Genomic DNA, 16,043 nt, shown 5'->3' on the forward strand with positions numbered 1-16,043 from the left:
AATTTGGTCTTCTAATTTTGTTTACTTTATGATTTAATCACTAATATGTTTATATAAATATTTTAGGTAAATTATAGATTTAGTCCTTTAATTTTAATATTTAATATTTTAATCCCGAATGCATGTTTTTAATTTATTTAAATATGATATTCGATTTTGATATAAGTTAATTTTAGTCCCTAAATTAATAAATAAGTAAAATAACATGTTTAGACCCTGTAATATTAAATAATTAATTACGAATTAGGTTATTAAATTTTAACATATTCTAATTTAGTCATTAGTTTTAAATTATTAATCATTTTTATATAGTTTTAATTTTATTTATTTTAGTTGTTGATTTAATTTTATATGTTTATTTGTAATATATTATTATTATTATTATTATTATTATTATTACATATATATATAATAATAAATAATTATTTATTTTATTTTTCTTTTTATTAAAATCTTTATATGAATTATTTTTTTATTATAAAATAATAATGATAATCCTATTTTAATAATATTAAAGAAAATGACTGTCTTAAAGCACCTAGAAGTCCGTTTTCTGATATTTTTACCCTATAAAATATATATTATTTTTAAGAAATTTTTATATTTATTTATATATCGAAGAAAAGAGCTGTCTTAAAGCACCTAGAAGTTCTTTTCTGATATTTCTAAATAAATAAATATCTTATTTATATAAAAAATTAATAAATTTTCTTATAATTAAACCAGTAAATTTGAAATGACATATTATAGATTAAATATATTTTTGAATATTTAATAGAGACAAATTATAATTAATGAGTACCAAATTTTGGGCGTTATAGGGGTGCTAATCTTTCCCTAAACGTAATCAACCATGAATCATTTTTTATTAAATTTTTTTGGTTATACGCAGATCAGTTTTATCTTTTAAATTATGTTTTATTCAAAACTATTTTAAAAGATTGTTTTTAGGTATTTGACCTACCTGACCCAAAAGGTCAATGGAGACTCCCAAAATATTTGTTAAAACAAAATCAATTATAAATTGTCTCTATTAATTAGAAATTAAAAATTCATATATTTAATTTATAATTATTTCTTTTCAAAATTTTTATATATACTTATTATTTTCATAGTATTTATATATATTATTTTATTAATATTTCATTTTATTTTCAAGTATTTTATTTCATTATTTATTTTTCTGTCAGAGGTTTGAACATTTCTCCTCACACACAACACATGCATTACATAACATAAGCTTTTTAATCAAGCTTGTCCCTTTTATGTGGGAGTGAAAGCGACGTCTTCGTGAGAATTTATTCTCCGTGTCAGAGCTAGTAAGTAACTTTCGGGTTTCATATGCTCTATATTTTCGTGAGAATTTATTCTCCGTGTTAGGTATAGAGAAATGTATCCCCTCGAATTGAACTCGATCCACTTTATTCTGTGATGGACTAGGATTGAGGGTTAGCAGCCCAAGGGGGCACTAACAAGGACAATTCGGGTACCTTTATTCTTAGATCTGAAACCTTGCATATAATTAAACCCTAGAAACTCTTCCGATCTGAAGCCATGCCGAAATTTTGTCCAAAATAGGTGTACACACACGAGAAATGAATTCTAACTTTTCTTTTTAATTTATTTATTTATTTATTTTCTTACTGAATAAATTGCATGTGAATTTAAATTATTTAAAGTATGAATAAATCATGTTTAAATAAAGATATTTAGGTAGACATTATTATTAAATTAATTTTTTCCTTTATTATGTAAACTAATTCATTTCTTTTTGTGTGTTCTTTATTTCTTCTGTTTGCATAGCATCATACAGGATAAAAGGCATTGATCCTCGTGTTAATCGTCTCATTGGAAAACCTTTATCCATGGATAAAAAGTGTTCAAATCAAATAGTTCTAAACTCAGAAGTAAGACAGTGGGCTGAGGACTTACAAAGACAAGGGGGAGACAGTCTGCAAGATGACTATGTAACTGAGTTAGCCAGTTATGCTCTAGTTTCTCTAAAAAGAAATGATATGCAAGATTTGCGAGGCATTTGGGAGAGTTGGGACTCAAACAAAAAGTTGCAGTTTTATCAGACTTACGGGGACATCCCATATTTGGTCTATGTCAAAGTTGATGATTACTTACTTCGAGCCCTAATTCAATTATGGAATCCAGGGTACAATTGCTTCACTCTCAATAAGGAGAACTTGGTTCCTACTATTGAAGAGTACACAAATTTGCTACATATAGAAGGGGCTTTGGAGAATCGAATTTATTCAAGGTCAATTAAAACTCAACCTTTTCGAGTTAAATTAGCAAAGATTACCGGAGTACGAGAGAAATGAGTGGTATCCCGTATAAAACAAAAGGGCGAAAGCGAAGGCATTGCTTGTGTCGTAACCGGTTTTCGTCCGGGCACGAAATATTTATTTGGCGGGAAAAGTGATGTGAATAAATGGTTTTGAAAATAATTTGGGAGTCGCCATCGGCCTTTTGGGTTAGGTAGGTCGAATACCTAAAAATCATCTTTTAAAAGAGTTTTTAAGAAAACATCGATTAAAAGATAAACTGATCTGCGTTTTAACCAAAAATTCGTTCTTTTTTAATAATAAAAAGGGATTCGTGGTCGGTTACGTTTAGGGAAGGATTAGCACCCCTACAATGCCCAAAATTGGTACTTTTTAATTATAAATTGTCTCTATTATTAGAAATTTAAAAATTCAAAATATATTTAATTTATAATCCTATTATTTCAAAATTATAATTATGAGAAAAAATAATTTATATATATTTATAAATAAATATTTATTTATTTAGAAATATCAGAAAAGGACTTCTAGGTGCCTTAAGATAGCTCTTTTCTTCGATATTAATAAATATTAATATAATAATTTAAATAAAATAAAATTATTATTTTTATAATATTTAATTTTAAAATACCAGAATAGGACATCCAGTTGTATTAAGACTGCCCTTTTCTTCGATATTGAAAAATAAATATTAAAATAATTTATGTAAAAAATATAAATTATTATTTATTATATATATTTATATAACTACATAATAATAATAAAAATAACATTTAAATATATAAACAAGTAAAATTAAAAACAATAAAAATACAATTAGAACTATTTATTTAAAAGTAGTAAAATAAAAGAAAATATTTAAAATTAGTGACTAGATTATAATAAAATTAAAATTTATTACCTAATTCATAACTAATTATTTAAAATTATAAGGATTAAACATGCTATTTTCCTTAATTATTAATTTAGTGACTAAAATAAAATTATATAAAATTCGAATGTCAGATTAAAATAAATTAAAAATATAAACTCAGGATTAAAATTTTATTTATTAAAATTAAGGGACTAAATATGTTATTTATCCTAAATATTTATAAATACGGTTAAGGGCTAAAATATAAAAAAAGAAAATTTAGAGATCAAATTAAAAGGATTATAAATTTGATTTAGTGACTAAAATGTAAAGATTACAAGTTAGGATGGATGCGGACGAAATTTAACAATTAGTTAATTACAAATAGACCCCTCCCCAAAACGGCGTCGTTTGGGGAGGGCTATTTAAATCTCGGGCCAGCTCTCATTTCTCCTCTCTTCCCTCTCTCTTTCTTCTCTGAGAGAAAAAGTTCTCTCGCTTCTCTCTAAAACAGAGAGAAGCACACCGGCCGGCAGTCGTTCACCGGCGTTGACCCCGTCACCGTCACCGTCAAAACCGCCGCCGGCCACCGTCTTCGGTGGCCGAAAAAAGTTTGACGGTTCCGTTGGTATTTTCTTTTAAATAGCTCCCGATCGGAGCAAATCTTAAGAAAATACCTTCGATTTTCAAAGGTTTTTGGTGACGTCTAGAGGCCAGTGGTGACTCCGATCAAGGCGGTGGCTTCCACAGTAAGTCTCTCTCATTCCTTTCCTTGCTGTTTTAGTGATTTGCTTTCTATTTTTTTTCGTTCTCTGTTTTTGCTGGTTTTTTTTTTCTGTTTTTGCTGGTTGTTGTTCTTTTCTTCTTTGTAGGTTGGCCATCACCGGCGCTTGTCTCGGACCGGTCCTAAAGGTGGAGTTCGGTGAGTCACCAAACCGTAGGTGGTGACTCAACGTAGCCCTCAACGTGGACGGTTCTCTTCAATTCTTCTGGAGGCTTCATGGCAGCGGCTGAGCGGCATTGAACGTGGCGGTGGAGACAAAAAAAAGCGACGGCTGGGATGTGGCCCTAGGGCATCATACCCTAGGGTTTGCATCTGGAGGTTCTTGGACCGTTGGATCATGCCAGATCCAACGGTGGATGGATGATGGCGGCTGGTGCTTAGATATAAACCCTAAATGGGTTTAGGGTTACATATTTAGGTTAACTGGTTGGGCCACTGTATTTGGGTTAACTGGTTAGGCCGGACTTGGCCCGTTTGTAATAATAATAAATAATAATAATAATAATAATAATAATAATAATAATAATAATAAATAATAATAGTAAATGGAGAAAAAAATAGTATCTTCAGCTGTCCCTCTTTGCTCATTCTTGTGTTAACAAGAATAGAGTAAAGATGAAAAGATAATAATATTTTTTTATCCATTTGAATTCACTTGATTAATATGGAGATGTTGAATAAATTCTTCTCTTTCTTCAGATGAGTTCTTCTCATTATGAACTTTTCGCTGGGGAGGATGTTGACCTATTTCCTTCTGTGATAGAGTCCTTTAAAAGGTTGAATAAGCTCTTCTCATTATGAACTTCTTCTTTCTTCTTCAGATGAGTTCTTCTCATTATGAACTTTCTCTGAAAAGGTTGATGCTAATCTATCTCTTTCTGTGATAGAATTATGCAAAAGGGTTGAACAAGCTCTTCTCATTGTGAACTTCTTCTTCTTCAGATGAGTTCTTCTCATTATGAACTTTATCTGGCAATGTTGATCCATCAAATGATGAATTCAAACAAAAGGTTGAACAAATTCTTCTCATTATGAACTTCTTCTTCCTTCTTTAGATGAGTTCTTCTCATTATGAACTCGAACTGGTAATGCTGATCCATTGAATGATGAATTTGAGCGAAAAGTTGAACAAATTCTTCTCATTATGAATTTCTTCTTCTTCAGATGACGAGTTCTTCTCATTATGAACTCTACCTGTCAATATTGATCCATCAATTGATGGATTTGAGCAAAAGGTTGAACAAATTCTTCTCATTATGAACTTTTTCTTCCTTCTTCAGATGAGTTCTTCTTATTATGAACTCGAACTGGTAATGTTGATCCATCAATTGATGGATTTGAGCAAAAGGTTGAACAAATTCTGCTCATTATGAACTTCTTCTTCCTTCTTCAGATGAGTTCTTCTTATTATGAACTCGAACTGGTAATGTTGATCCATCAATTGATGGATTTGAATCTTTGCTAAAAATCTTTGAAATTCCTGTCAAAATTCAACATGGATGAGAATGAATGAAAATGCACCTATTTTTGCAAATGCCTAAATATGATGCATGAATGTTAAGTTATTTGATTTCAGGTTGGTGAACTGAGTATTTCTTCAGTTGTAGAAACCCAATAAATCTTTCTTCTTCAAATCAGAGAATCTATCATCTTTGACAAATGTAGATGTAGATATAATGTCACAAAATCTCTTGAGAATAAAACTCAATAGTATAAGCTCGTGAAAAGCTTGCATTCATACAACATGTTGATTCTGATAACAACTCATCTGATTATGAAGTGATCTTTCAAGATGATTTCACAGATATCGATAGTTCTTTTAATACCGAGAAAATCTTGAATTCTGATTCTGATGAGGAGAGTAAACTGTTATACTTGATGAAAATGGGATACTCAAATGTTATGTCTTTAATAGTCATAGAGATGTGGTTCAGATTCATCAATTGCAAAATTGACAAATTTTATATATGATGCTCAAATGGCTAAGGCTGCTGACGCACTTCTTCCGGTAAAAGATAGGAAGCCATTATGCAATGATCCCAATTACAAGAAAAGGCGAAACTTGGGCTATGATTTTTGGGAAAGGAATAAGCAGAAGAAGCTTGAAAAGAAGCTTCTTAATGAAGACGATCATGCAGTCCATCTTTTAATTCCAATGATTGGTTCTGTGGTTCCTACCGAACCAGATCAGATAACTCAAAGAACACTTCCAGAAGATGCTATTGGGTCTTCTTATTTCTACTATGAGCACATTCATCTTTCAAATCCAATGATTGGTTCTGTGGTTTCATACCAAACCAGATCAGATAACTCAAAGAACACTTCCAGAAGATGCTATGAGCACATTCATCTTCCAAATTCAATGATTGGTTCTGTGGTTTCATACCAAACTAGATCAGATAACTCAAATAACATTTCCAGAAGATGCTATGAGCACATTCATCTTCCAAATTCAATGATTGGTTTTTAGGGTTCATACCAAACCAGATCAGATAACTCAAATAACACTTCCAGAAGATGCTATTAGCACATTCATCTTCCAAATTCAATGATTGGTTTTTGGGGTTTATACCAAACTAGATCAGATAACTCAAAGAACACTTCCAGAAGATGCTATGAGCACATTCATCTTCCAAATTCAATGATTGGTTTTTGGGGTTTATACCAAACCAGATCAGATAACTCAAAGAACACTTCCAGAAGATGCTATGAGCACACGGCACTTGTTCCACTTGAATCTGATGAGGTGGAAATACTTCTAGGTTTCCCTAAAAACCATATACAAGGATATGTATAGAGACATGTTCCATGGTGGTATCAAAGTCCTGTCTCTTTTCTCTGGGATTAATGATGCAGAGGTTGCCTTTTACTGTCTTGGCATAATTTTGAAAACAGATGTGCAAGAACTGAATGATGATCGGTTGGAGCAATTGATGAATAGTTTTAACGGCCTCGACCTTGTTGTCGGTGGCATCCAGTGTAACAACCTTACTGGAAGAAATAAACATCATTCATGGGCTTGAAGATTCTTGTTGGTGCATTTACTTGCAAGGATTGCTACAACAAACTGTCTCTTCTGCTGCTCCAATATATTCCACTCTTTTCGAATCATGGAACGGTTTAGTTGACAGTAAAACTTGTCATCTTCAACTTTTGGAATACTGTAACCAATGTTACCCTATATAACCAAAGTGCAAATAATGACTTGTTCATGTCTTTATGATGGTGATGATTTGCTTACTTTGTATTCCATGCCTTTAAAAGTATTAACATAAAGTGATATTCAGAAATCTTTAACTTATTTCAAAATTATGTTAATTCATAGAAGAATAAATTGAATTTTTGAAAATAAATTGAATCTCAAATAAATTGAACTTGGAATTTGTTAATAAATAGATAGAATTGTACTCAAAGTTATGGCAAGCATAAGAATGATAAAAATTCAAATGACTCAACAAATTATTAGCATAAGTATTTCTAAATTAATCAAATTGACACAATTTAGAGTACTGATGTAAGCTTTTGTCTAGAAGATCTCAAATGTTGTCAGAATGCTTGTAGATGTGAAGTTTCTCCCAAACTATCAAAATCTTAATAGGGTTCAATTGCCAGATGCCTAATATCAATATGCATTTGAGCCGACCATTCAGGTTTTCAACTCAAATCCTTCCTTTGGTTACAAGATGCCCTTTGCGAGTTTTCATCTTGACCTCTTTTTTTTCTTTCTTTCTTTTTTTTTCTTTATTTTTTCTTTCTTTTTTTTCTTTCTTCAAGCATAATATTTCTTGACAGAATCCGAGTTTATTGGATTTCTCAGAATTTTTCCATCCATTTCTGCCAAGATCAACGCTCCTCCGGAAAATGCCTTTTTTACAACGTATGGCCCTTCCCAATTAGGCATCCATTTCCCACGGAAATCTTTATGTATAGGCAAGATCTTTTTTAGTACTAGATCACCCTATTGGAATTCTCTTGGATGTACTTTTTTGTCATGAGACTTCATCATCCGTTTCTGATACATCTGTCCATGGCAAATAGCTTTCAATATTTTCTCCTCAATAAGGTTCAATTGATCAAATCTAGCTTGGATCCATTCGGATTCATCCAATTTTGTTTCTCTCAACATTCGAAACGATGGAATTTCAACTTCAATTGGTAAGACTGCTTCCATCCCGTAGACTAAAGAAAAAGGTGTTGCCCCCGTAGATGTTCGAACAGTGGTTCGGTATGCATATAAAGCAAAAGGTAACTTCTCATGCCAATCTTTGTAAGTTTCAGTGGTCTTTGTAATGATTCTCTTGATGTTCTTATTTGCCGCTTCAACTTCCCCATTCATCTTTGGACGATATGCCACTGAGTTTGCATGTTTGATCTTAAACTGTGTACAAAGTTCGATCATCATTTTGTTGTTCAGGTTTAGAGCATTATCTGTAATGATCCTTTCTTGTAGGCCATACCGACAAACTATCTCTTTCTTTATGAATTTGCAGACTGTGGACCTTTTAATATTGGCATATGAAGCAGCTTCAACCCATTTGGTAAAATAATCAATTGCCACAAGGATGAAGCAATGTCCATTCGATGCTTTTGGTGTGATTGCACCAATGACATCTATTCCCCACATAGAAAATGGCCAAGGTGCTGTCATTACATGTAAAGGAGATGGGGGTACATGAATCTTATCTGCATATATCTGGCATTTATGGCATTTCCTTACATAATCAATGCAATCTGTGTGCATGGTAGCCCAATAATATCCATATCTCATTATTTTTCTAGCCATGGAAAGACCATTTGCATGTGTTCCACATATTCCACTATGTACTTCTTCAATAATGCTTCTGGCTTCGCTGGTATTTAAACATCTCAATAGCATTTGATCATTGCTTCTTCTATACATAATCTCACCATCAAGAAAATATCCAGCAGCCATTCTTCTCAAGGTTCTTTTATCAATTTCAGATGCATTTTGTGGATAACTTTGATTTTTGATATATTGCAGGATATCATGATACCATGGTTTACCATCTACCTCTTCTTCCACACTATAACAATGTGCAGGAATTTCATATACTTGCATTTTGATTGGCATCATATCAACTTTCTTAGTTGCCTGAAACATAGCAGCTAATGTAGCCAAAGCATCTGCCATTTGATTTTCTTCTCGAGGGAGATAATTGAAGGTGACTCTCTCAAATTCTTTCACTAATTCGAGGGTAAAATTATGGTATTCCAACAATTTGGGATCTTTTGTTTCCCATTCACCTCGTAATTGATACACCACTAACGATGAATCTCCATATATCTTGAGACATTTGATTTTTCTTTCTATAGCTGCTTTCAATCCCATGACACAAGCTTCGTATTCCGCCATGTTATTGGTGAAAAAGAACTCCAGTCTACTTGTAAAGGGATAATAAATATTTTCTGGAGAAATTAACACTGCCCCGATTCCTCGTCCCAAAGCATTGGATGCTCCGTCAAAGTAAAGCTTCCAAAATACAGATGCATCATTTGTTCTGATTTCTTCATTAATGGATATGCACAACAAATCTTCATCGGGAAAATTGAAACTCAAAGGCTGATAATCATTTGATACACGACTGGCCAGAAAATCAGCTATGACACTTTCTTTTATCGCTTTTTGGTTGACATATACAATATCAAACTCAGACAATAACATTTGCCATCTAGCCATTCTGCCTGTCAAAGCTGGTGATTCCATTAAGAATTTCAAAGGATCAAGTTTGGATATCAGCCAAGTAGTATGATATAACATATATTGTCTGAGTCTTCGAGTAGCTCACACCAAAGCACAACATAATTTTTGTATTGGTGGATATCGAATTTCACAATCAGTAAACTTCTTGCTCAGATAATAAATGGCTTTTTCTTTTCTTCCAGATTCATCATGCTGTCCTAGTACACATCCCATCGAATTTTCGAAGACCGTCAAGTAGAGAATTAACGGTCTATCAGGCATTGGTGATACTAAAATGGGGGCATTGGATAAATATTTCTTAATAATATCCAAAGTTTCTTGACATTCATCATTCCAGACTTCAGGATTGTTCTTTCGAAGTAATTTGAACACTGGATCACATTTGTCAGTTAATTGAGAAATGAACCGAGATATATATATTTTAATCTTCCCAAAAAACCTCGAACCTCTTTTTTTGTATTGGGTGGTGGAAGATCTTGAATTGCTTTTACTTTATCTAGATCAATCTCGATACCTTTTTTGCTGACCACAAATCCCAAAAGTTTCCCGGAAGTTACCCCAAAAGTGCATTTAACGGGGTTGAGCTTTAATTGATACTTCTTCAATCTCTGGAAAAGCTTTCTCAAATTTTGAATATGTTCTTCTTCCGTTCGGGATTTGGCAATCATGTCATCTACATATACTTCAATCTCTTTGTGCATCATGTCATGAAACAAAGTTACCATGGCTCTTTGATATGTTGCCCCTGCATTTTTCAATCCAAATGGCATCACTTTATAGCAGAATGTGCCCCACATGGTTACAAATGTTGTTTTTTCCATGTCTTCAGGATTCATTTTTATTTGATCATATCCTGAAAAGCCATCCATGAATGAAAACCATGCGTGTCCTGCAGTATTATCCACCAAGGTGTCTATGTGGGGTAATGGAAAACTATCTTTCGGACTAGCTTTGTTGAGATCTCTGTAATCCACACACATTCGAACTTTCCCATTTTTCTTTGGTACGGGAACAATGTTGGCTACCCATTCTGGGTATTTAGCTGCCTGTAGGAAACCTGCATTAATCTGTTTCATCACTTCCTGTTTGATCTGCAACAACATTTCTGGCCTCATTCGTCTGAGCTTTTGTTGGACCGGTTTATATTCTGGATTGATTGGAAGCTTGTGCATTACTATATCTGTACTCAAACCAGGCATATCTTGATAAGACCGAGCGAAGATATCTTTGAACTCTTGAAGAAGATTTATCAATTCTTGTTTTATCTGGATTGTCAGAGTAGTACCCATTTTCACCGCTTTTATTTCTTCATCTGTTCCCAAATTTACAGTTTCAATCTCTTCTTTGTGAGGTAGAATTTGTTTGTCTTCTTTTTCTACCAATCTTAATAATTCAGTAGGAACATCACATTCTAGTTCATCCTCACACCCATTGATTTCTTCCAGACATATTGGCTGCTCTAAATTTATCTCTTGATTAAATTTAGGAATGAACATGCTATTAACGTTGTGACACCTGCAAATTTAAGTCGGACATATTTCCGAAAGAATATAGTAAATTTATGAAATAAATAAATGTAAAAATGTAAGAAAGTGTAAAGAATGATTGCCATCTGAAAATTTTAAAGAAAATTTATTATATTTAATATTAGGTTAACATAATTTCCTTTACAAGATAACAAAAAGTTTTCATACTTTTGAGCTAAACATAAAGATTAGTTCTAAATATTACTCTGCGTTAATATTAAAAACTATAGGAAGATCTTCAGTGGTCCAATTGTTGAGTGTTTCTCCAGGAAAACATGGGCGAATCCTATCCAAGTATTTGCCAGTCTTGTTGTCATTCATGATCATGTTGATAAATAATCCATTCATAGCTTCTTCAACAATGCTTTGATCTTTCGTCAACTTTTCTTCTTTAAAGGCCTCAACAAACTGTTGTTCTACATTAATTGTTCCCCCTGATCTGAATGTGGTCTTCAATTGTGGGAAAAACATGTGTTCCCAAAAGATTTCTTCTCCTTTCAACCTTGCCTTTCTGTCTTCACATATTCTCTTCATCTCTTTGTTCTTTTGCTGAAAATTGGGCTTAAATCCAAGCCCAAAACGATCTTTCTTCATCTTTATACTTACAGGAACTGAAATCCCTTGAAGATTCTTTCCTAAACCTTTCCCAGCTTTAGCTCTGATGCCTAAAGTTTGTCGTACCGTCATCTTGGTACAATCAGATAATCTGGGATATGGAATTTTGCTTCCTTCTGCAATAAAGGTTGCATTGAAAAATTCAAGAGCTCAGAAAGAGCATTCAAGAGCATCATCATTGGTTTCAATATATGGAACATCACTTGTTATAGACGCAATGATTTCTTCTTCAGCTCCGACGCATATTAGTTGTCCATTAACAACAAATTTCAATTTCTGATGTAATGAAGAAGGAACGGCTCCTGCTGAATGAATCCATGGCCTCCCTAATAAACAATTATATGTAGGGTGGATGTCCATCACCACAAAGTCAATATTGTACACGACTGGTCTAATTAACAACGGTATTTCCATTTTCCCAAGCACCTCTTTTTGAGTACCATCAAAGGCTCGTACTACATTCTAATAACTCTTCATGTGTGATTTATCCACAGGCATTCTTTGAAGTGTGACTAGAGGCATCAAGTTGAGAGCGGATCCATTGTCAATCAATACTCCTGGCAAAACATGACCATGACAATGTGTAGTGATATTCAGAGCTTTTACTGACCCCATTCCGCCTTCAGGTATTTCATCATCCGTGAACGTTATGTAATTGTCAGCGGCTATATGTCCCACAATTCTGTCAAGTTTATTGAGGGATATATCTTCAGGGATAAATGTTTGATTAAGCATTCTCATCAAAGCATTTCTATGTGCTTCTGAATTCATCAATAGATCAAGAATATAAATTCTCGCTTGTTGTTTATGTAGTTGTTCAACCACACTATACTCACTATGTTTCAAGAATTTCAAAAATTCTTGTGCTTGTTTTTCTGTTACAGGCTCATTGAATGCTGGAGGGGATTCATCATCAAATACCTTTTGGGGTATTACCATGGTTTTTCCTTTTGCTTTCACTTGTTCTGAAGCATTGGATGTTTCGGGAGAGTAACATCTCCCACTTCTTGTAAAGAATCCGACTTCACTTACTGCTTCAGACGTCGAACCCAGACTCTGTATTTTCTCTTCCATTTTTTCTAGAGAAACAGATCCTCCTACCATTGAAACATTGGTAGTATAATTCTAAGGTACCCTGCGGGTATCTTTGTATGGAAATGGTAAAGGAGTTGTGATAACTACTTTCGGCTTTATTGGTGCAGGAATCACCGTAGATGATTTCACATTAATGATCACAGGATCACTTGTTCTCTGACTAGGTTTAGAATCCTCTGATAAGCAAACATCATCTTCTTTTTTCCCTGGTTCTTCTTCAAAGAATTCTATCTCTCTGCTATTCATCAATTCTTGCAACAAATCCCTAAACTCATGACATATTTGAATTTCGTGCCCCTTCTCTTGATGATATTCACAATAATTCTTGCCTTCATTATGCTTTGGCCTGAATTGTTGTGGAATTATACCGACTAAAGAGAGTTGTTGAAATATCCAAACAAAAGGAGATTTAATTTCAGAAATGTCAGTTTTTGCTTTCTTTATGTTCTCTTCCTGAATTACATTCACGTTTTTATCTCCATGATTTGGCAATGGATGATTTGATGTAGATGGTGAATTGAATTCCAATTTTCCAGTGTTGATCAAATTTTGAACCACCCTTTTGAATGCCAAACAGTTTTCAATAGAATGACCCGTAATTCCTTCATGGTAAACACAGTGTGCCTTTACATCATACCATGGAGGGAATGGTGGTTGCATGGGAACCAAAGGATATGGCTGTATGACATCTGCTTTTAACAGCGAATCATAGATCTCAGCATATGGTACTGGTAAAGGTGTAAAAGACAACATTTCATTTTCCTTTCGAGATCCTCTGGACTCTGCTCGATTAGTGTTTGTTTCCTCTTTCTTAACCCTTGGCTGGGTTATTGTAACACTTTTCGATGAATCCTTGTTGTAAGAGTTTGCATTGTTGACTTCATTCTCTTTTTTCTGGTACATAGGTCTTTTGGAGCTAGACCCCTCATTTGATTCAATTTTGCCACTTTTCAAGACATTTTCAATTAGTTCTCCAGAAATGACCAAATCTGCAAAATTTATGGTTGCATTCCCCATTAGATGATTTAAATAAGGAGCTTTCAATGTATGGACAAATATTACTGTGGCCTCTTTTTCTGACAAAGGTGGTTGAACCTGTGCTGCCGTGTCACGCCATCTCTGAGCATATTGTCTGAACGTTTCGTTATTCTTTTTCTCCAAATTTTGGAGAGTCCATCTATCAGGGACCATGTCTGTTACGTGGCGGTACTGCTCTAAGAATGCTTTAGCCAGATCTTTCCAGGATCTAATGTTGGCTTTGGTCAATTGAGTATACCATTTTAAAGCTGGTCCTGTCAAACTATCTTGAAAGTAGTGAATTAACAATTTCTCGTCTTTCACATATCCTACCATTCTGTGACAAAACATAGTAATGTGGGATGAAGGGCATGTGGTACCGTCATATCTATCAAATTCGGGAGCTTTGAATTTGATGGGGAGAATTAAGTCTGGAACCAAACTTAACTCACTAGCGTCAAACCCATAGAATGATTCAGTTATTTCCACGGATTTCATTCGTTCTTCTAAGCTCTTGATCTGTCTGGTCAATTCTTCATTTACTTTTTCTTTTTCATTCAGCTCATTCAAATCTGGGATTAAATGCTCAGTATTAAAATCCCCTATTTTCACATCTGATATAAGTGGATTTTTGCTTGAATATGCAGGATCCACTTGTCGATTTTCATGTGGTTTGGCTTCTTGAAATACTGATGTGCGAGCATTGATTTGTATAGGTGTAGTACCAGAGTGATAAATTGGTTCTGGTGGAAAACCTAAAGGATACATAGGTTCTTGGTCGAAAGATACAGGATTTTCATGCATTTTTCCAATAATAGCATGCCTTTTAAACATGTCTTCTATTTTCTGCATCATGTTATCTTGTGAATTTGCAATACTGGCTTCAATTTTCTCTAGCTTCATTCTCATTTCTGCTTGTTCTTTATTATGCTGTTCCTCAATACGTTGTATTTTATCCTCCATAATTCTCTTAGTAGCTTGTCTAGTACCGTAGTGATGTTGTATTTCTCTTTTGGCCAGAATAACTGCGATTGAAAAATCTTCTGATATTATTATAAATTTTTTCAAATTTTAATTAATGAATTTTATCTTAATAATAAAAATTATACATAAAGAAAATAATGCAATGAATAATGAATGTATGCAAAATGCATGTATGCAAAAGGTATTGATCCAAAAAGTTAACTGTCATAGAACAACTTTCATCGGCATACAAAAGTTTCTTTATAATAGTTCATAACTACAGATAAGGCGTAGCTTTCCTATTAAACTCTATAATTTCTTTTATTAGCCATGACACCTTCTTTCCGAACTTAGAAACTGGATCAACATGATGCTCAATTATTTTAGCTTCAACAGCTAGTTCCCCAACATATCTAGCAACTTCGCTCATTTGTACCATGGCTTCGAATACCATATTACTTCTTTCTTCACTTCTTTCTACATAGAAATCAGTTGACTTTTGCCATTGTTCATTAGTTCCTTCAAGAGTTTGTTCTAACTCAGTGATTCTGACTTGACAATTATGCAGAGTTTTTTCAAGATTTCTAATGCGTCTTCGCAGTGAAGCACTTTCTTCATTACTTTCTTTGAGATCATTAGGTCCTAGACGAACCTTTTCTTGAAATAATGACTCTTCAAGTTGCAAAATGTAAGCATTAAACTCTGCATTTTTGTTTCTAGACTGATCCATATCTTCTTCAAGTTTTGTTCGTGCTTCTTGCGTTCTTTGATTAAGCTTCTGGATTTGAACATTCTTGTTTCTGCATCTTTGCATCCAATTGCTAGCCATTTCTTGCTCTACCTCAAGTTTGGTGTTGAAATTCTTTCTTTCTAGCTCCCATTTTCCTTTTTCAATATTGAACTCTTCAATCTTTTGGCCTCTGACTTCAAGTTCGGTAATCAGCTGGTTCATTTCAGATTCAAATCCCTTGAACATGATATTTTTCTCACCCTCAAATTTATCAAGAATATCACTCTTCATTTCTTCTAAATCTTTGGCTCGATCCCTTTCTTTTTGCATTTCATTCATGATTTCGCGGTGTTCAGCTTTGTGTTTTATAATTCGGTCTCTTCTATCAACCTCAAAATCTTCCATTTTTTGCTTTCCTTTCTCAAGGCTTTTGAGTAGACGGCT

Source organism: Hibiscus syriacus, unplaced genomic scaffold (assembly GCF_006381635.1).
Source record: "Hibiscus syriacus cultivar Baekdansim isolate YM2019G1 unplaced genomic scaffold, ASM638163v2 tig00110345_pilon, whole genome shotgun sequence".
NCBI classification, from domain to species: Eukaryota; Viridiplantae; Streptophyta; class Magnoliopsida; order Malvales; family Malvaceae; genus Hibiscus; species Hibiscus syriacus.